Genomic DNA, 6000 nt, shown 5'->3' with positions numbered 1-6000 from the left:
CCAAATGAACATAAAAGATCCCTTCATCATGTTTACAGGAAGTGATGGAGGACTAAATCCACAGTCCTCCTTCTGTGGAAACATGGATTTAAAAGTTGATCTGAAGCTAATATGAAGCTTCAGTGTCTGAATGAGTCAAATCTTCATCTTCTATGTTTCAACGTTACAGTGTTTTTAGTAGCAAAGTCTTTTTGTTACTATACTTCCACCACAGCTCAACAGGAAACACTAAGAGGGAATCTGATGGTAAAAACACTGTAAATGTGTCAGATATCACTGATATAATAACTCACACTGATGAAGCTCAATAGAAGCTGATCAGAGACTTTACATGACTGAATACATCCTCCATCACTGAACACTGGAAGAACATTAGAAGGTCAGTATGAACAGGAGGAATGATTACAGACACCACATATGGACACCTGACTGATGGTCTAAGGCACACTTTGAACTGGTCCTTTAACTGCCTGAGCAGAGAGAAAGATAAGCAACCTCTCAGTCAATGTTCAGACAGGTTTGTGTTGAAGAACTGATTCCCACACCGGGAATTGAACCCGGGCCGCCTGGGTGAAAACCAGGAATCCTGACCACTAGACCATGTGGGACACAGAGAGTACTGTAATCTGAACTCTAGTGGCCCATTTCACCAAATTCACAACATGTGAGCTGCTTCTTGTAATGTGACCAATGTATGAGGTCAAAGAGGCAAATGTATCTGTAATCAGTGACTGATGATTGTTTGTGGAACAGGACACTGACACTGTTTACAATCAGTGCTTGAAAATCACTTTTAGGAAACAAACTAAATCACTCTGCTGGTTTTTCTTTACTCAACCAAATATTTAACAACTTAAAACACAATAATATCCATCTGTGATGCCTCATCATGATTACAGGCGACCAATTTAACCAAAGGAGGATCATTCTTTTATTAATGTATTTATCATTTTTTTCTGAGTTGTGACTGTAGCAGCTCCTCATCATCTATGACAACAGTAACTCTGCTGTTTGACAGATGATTCAGTTCTCTGTGTTTCTGCTGTAGGTTAGACTGAGACTGAGATAATAATCATTTCTCTAGCGCTGAAAGACTGACATCAACCACTAAAGCATCTCTGTTGTTCAGAGCAAGTCAAATGTTTCCCACACCGGGAATTGAACCCGGGCCGCCTGGGTGAAAACCAGGAATCCTGACCACTAGACCATGTGGGACACTGACAGTTCCTTCAGGTCCGAGCAGTTCCTTTAGTTCCTTCAGGTCAGAGCCGTTCCCTCAGGTCCGAGCAGTTCCTTCAGGTCTGATCAGTTCCTTCAGGTCCGAGCAGTTCCTTCAGGTCTGATCAGTTCCTTCAGTTCCTTCAGGTCCGAGCAGTTCCTTTAGTTCCTTCAGGTCAGAGCCGTTCCCTCAGGTCCGAGCAGTTCCTTCAGGTCTGATCAGTTCCTTCAGGTCTGATCAGTTCCTTCAGGTCCGAGCAGTTCCTTCAGGTCTGATCAGTTCCTTCAGTTCCTTCAGGTGAGAGCAGTTCCTTCAGGTTTGAGCGGTTCCTTCAGATCAGAACAGTTCCTTCAGGTCAGAGCAGTTCCTTCAGGTCAGAGCAGTTCCTTCAGGTCAGAGCAGTTCCTTCAGGTCCTTCAGGTCAGGAAAGGCTCCGATCATGTTTCTATTTGTTTTTACTGTGCTCTCATCAGCAGTGGAGGGTCAAAGGTCGCTGAGAGCAGGCGGGGGGCTAAGGAGGGTCAAGGCCACCGGGGGAGAATCTGAGCAGTTCTGTGTTAGAGTCAATAGTCAGATTACCTTCTCTAATGATAAGATAACTGTGTTATGTACATATCAAAGGTCTTAATACACAGACTTTATTGTAAAGTGATAAAACAGACATTTGGAGAAGACTGAATTTTCTGTTTTTTTGGTTTGGGGGAAAATATTTATTGTTTTTTTTCCCTCTGAGTGTCAAATACATAACTAATGAGCCGTAGGAACAGGAACTCAGGCGTGAATGACGGGAGATGTAACTCCCAAACAAAAAAGATTAAATAACATCAATCATACAGTTAAAAAAACTCTCTTATATGCTCCCGTTCCTGATACAGCTCTCATCTAAAGACATGGTTGTGCTTTCTTCTACCTGGATTTACTATTTACTGGAATATAAAGCAATAATCTTTACTATCATTGCACAAGACAATGAACTTCTGTTGGAGCAGACCAGGATTATACATAGAAATATAAAAAATAAAAGAAAACAATGAATAGAAACATATATAGACCAGGGCTCAATATCAACAGAATAAAACATGTGCAACAAGTCCTTAAAGGTTTAATAGAGACCTCTGAAAGCAGCTGATCATTTCAAACACTTCAACTAAACAGGTGAAATTGACGGTTTTTAGCTTTTTGATTTGTTTTTTAAAAAAGGTTTAGATTTTAAAGTTTTATCCTGCTTTCTTTATATTCAAATGTGCTTAAAATGTGCTCTAGTACAGAAGCGTATTGCTTTCACTTGAATAAAAAAGAAAAAAAGTGTTTTTTCTGAGTAATTTATTTTTTGGTCTGTTTTTCGAGGTAATTATTTCTGTTTCTCTGACTAATCTTTTTTCCTGTGAATGTGTCCAATGTTTTGAATGCCCTCTAAACCCAGAAAAAAAATGAGCATGAAAAACAGAAAAGAAAATAATTACCTCAAAAAACCGATAAAAAAAAACTACGCAGAAAAAACAGATTTTTTTTTTCCAAGTGAAAATGAACTTTATTTGCTAAAAATCTCAGAAGAAAAGAAAGTGAAAGAGTCAGAGAGTGTGTGTGTGTCTGAGTGTGTGTGTGTGTGTGTGTGTCTGAGTGTGTGTGTGTGTGTGTGTGTGTGTGTGTGTGTGTGTGCGTGCGTGCGTGCGTGCGTGCGTGCGTGCGTGTGTGTGTGTGTGTGTGTGTGCAGAGTAAAGCAGATTAATAAAGCCGATGTATTGACAGTCAGAGTCAGAGTGAGGCTGATCAGCTGCAGCAGGTGGATCCATATCTCTGAATTAAACAGACGCAGGTTTCCTCCTCAGATTACACGAAGCTAAACTCTAACTGTCAGCAGACTGAGACGTAATTAGTGGAGACAAACAAGCTAAAGGGAGACGGATGTTTGCAGACGCCGCTGCGTGTTTGTCCCAAATCAGCTTCAGTGTTTCTGTGTCTGAATCGATCCTGCTGAGAAACACTCGGGAGGATAAACTGACTCCTCCGTCTCTGATGAACCTGCAGAGAATCATCAGACAGTCTGCAGCTTCCTCACCTGTTTACCTGTCTGGCTGCTACTTTACTGTCCTGCTTCACTCTCAGAGCTCTCAGCAGCGTTTTCACAGTAAAAGCTGTTTTAAAGAGTCGCTGTACATTAGTGATGTCACCATTACAGACTCTCTTGGTACGATTATTGTCAGAGAAATAATCACGATACCATGAAGAAGTAAAATCACATGAGCACTCCTTATAGGTCTTGAATTTTAATTTATAGGGGGCGCTGTTGTAATCTTTTTTAAGAAAGTAACTGTATTCTGAATACACCAATTTAAACTGTAACTATAACAGAATACAGTTACAGTTACAGTTAGTGGTGTCAATAATAATCGATTCGGCGATGCATAGCAATGCGGGACATGCACAATTCAACATCGATGCAGCAACGTGCCATAATCGATTATGTTGCTGTTTATTTTCTGGCCTCGAGTGGACAATAAAGTTGTGAAGTTCCAATTACTTCCGGGGGCATTTCCGGAGCAACGTTGCAATGTAGCTACATGCTAAGCGGCAGCACTAGCTAGCATAACAACAACACTAAAGATGGCTGAGGCGGAGGGAGATGACCGCGAAATACGGGTAATTAAAAATGCACCCAAAGCTTGTTACTATATTATATTATTACCAGTGTTTTATCTGCTCTCTCACTCTTTATTATAATAAACCAGTTTACAGGAAACACACAAACCTGCAGACTGAAAACTGAAAGATTGTTAGAGATCCGTTAATGTTCAGTATAAACCTGCCATCTATACACCTACGGTCCCTGAAGTACACACACACACACACACACACACACACACACACACACACACACCTCTCTCTCTCTTTAATGAGTCCCTGTTCATGTTTGAGCAAAAAGACAAAAAGCTCTGGCTGAGCCTTCTGTGAGAAGTTTAATGGGCACAGATGTTCACAGCTTCATCCCCTCAATTAGTGTGTGTGTGTGTGTGTGTGTGTGTGTGTGTGTGTGCACCATAATAGGCTACTTTTGGGGACACATATAGCCAGACTTGGGACCAGTTAATTGGGGACAGAAGTCGTGTCCCCAGTTGGGTTTTTGGGTCGTTGGTTAAGTTCAGGTTACATTAAGTCTCCAGGAAATGAATGTTAGTCTATGTAAAGTCCTTAAATGACTTTTTAGTGATATTTTATAGCTATTACACACACACACACACACACACACACACACACACACACACACACACACACACACACACACACACACACACACACATGCTGTCCTGCTGCAGAAATACTCACTACAGCACCACATGAGGATAAATCTGCAGAAAGTATTCTCCAATAAATGAACTGTTTCCTGTTTGTTTGATTAAAACTGTGAAACATGACATCACTGAGTTTTTAAAGTGTTCAGTAGAAACCAAGGGACCAATGGAGCTGAGAATGATTGACAGGTGACAGTAACTAAGGGGGCGGGGCTTCATGTAAGGTCAATGAGTGTGAGTGAATTCATCTTATTAAGACTGATAATTGGTCGACTACCATGGAATGATAAAAATGTGTTTGATTATTGTTCATTTTATGATCTCACAGAGAAAGAGAGGAAGACTTTGAGAGGAAGAAGTGTCTGTTTGGACGGTACAGTATGTCTCTGTGTCTGTGTTCAATCAATACAAAGAGGTCAATGCATGTGAACTTGTTGCCTCCACCTCTCTCTCTCTCTCCCCCCCTCTCTCTCACTCTCTCTCTCTCTCTTCCTCTCTCTCTCTGTCTCTCTCTCTCTCTATGTCTCTCTCTCTCCCTCTCTCGCTCTCTGTCTCTCTCTCTCTCTCTTTCTCTCTCTGTCTCTCTCTGTCTGTTTTTCTCTCTCTCTCTCTCTCTTCCTCCCTCCCTCCCTCTCTGTCTCTCTCTCTCTCCATCTCTCCCTCTCTGTCTGTCTGTCTCTTTCTCTCTCTCTCTCTCTGTCTCTCTCTCTCTCTCTCTCTCTGTCTCTCTCTCCATCTCTCCCTCTCTGTGTCTCTCTCTCTCTTCCTCTCTCTGTCTCTCCCTCTCTCTCTCTCTCTCTCTCTCTGTCTCTCTCTCTCTCTCTTTCTCTCTCTGTCTCTCTCTTCCTCTCTCTCTCTGTCTCTCTCCCTCTCTCTCTCTCTTCCTCTCTCTCTCTTCCCCTCTCTCTCTCTCTCTCTGTCTCTCTCTCTCCCTCTCTCTCTCTCTCTCTCCCTCTCTCTCTTTCTCTCTCTGTCTCTCTCTCTCTCTCTCTGTCTCTCTCTCTCTCTCTCTCTCTCTGTCTCTCTCTCTCTCTCTCCCTCTGTCTCTCTCTCTCTCTCTCTCTCTGTCTCTCTCTCTCTGTCCCCCCCCCCCCCCTCCTCTCTCTCTCTCTCTCCCTCTGTCCCGAGCGAGCAGCGGAGCGTGACGGCAGGATGAAGTGAGGAGGGGGTAGCGGAGGTCTGAGTGTGTGTTCTGCATACAGATCGTCTGTAATGAAGCAGACGGAGGGAAACATGTTCTTGCTGTTTGATTGGCCGGCTCCCTGGTGGTGCTGGTAACATCATCCAGACACTAAACACAAACACTTTCCTCTGCAGCAGAGACACGAGCATCTTTTAACAGCAGATAAAAGCTGCGTTACATCGTGTAATGAGATGTTTCTGCTGCTATGACATCATCATCGCTGAACTGTGAGTAGATCACATCAGGGCTGGAAGGGAGGAAGAAAGGAAAGAAGGGAAGAAGGAGGGAGGAAGGGGGGGAGAAAGGAA

The 6000-nt window shown here is 42.8% G+C and overlaps 2 non-coding genes across 2 annotated transcripts; both read right to left on the bottom strand.

Annotated features, from left to right (window-relative positions):
* Window positions 1-536: 536 nt before the first annotated feature.
* Window positions 537-608, bottom strand: trnae-uuc (transfer RNA glutamic acid (anticodon UUC)). Its single transcript has one exon. It is a non-coding gene; the product is annotated as a tRNA-Glu (tRNA).
* Window positions 609-1143: 535 nt separating this feature from the next.
* trnae-uuc (transfer RNA glutamic acid (anticodon UUC)) lies at window positions 1144-1215 on the bottom strand. The gene has a single exon. It is a non-coding gene; the product is annotated as a tRNA-Glu (tRNA).
* Window positions 1216-6000: the final 4785 nt, after the last annotated feature.

Source organism: Scomber japonicus, chromosome 17 (genome assembly GCF_027409825.1).
Source record: "Scomber japonicus isolate fScoJap1 chromosome 17, fScoJap1.pri, whole genome shotgun sequence".
In the NCBI taxonomy this organism is placed as follows: Eukaryota; Metazoa; Chordata; class Actinopteri; order Scombriformes; family Scombridae; genus Scomber; species Scomber japonicus.
Note: the sequence above shows the minus strand (reverse complement) of the source record. Positions and strands in the feature narration are given on the sequence as shown.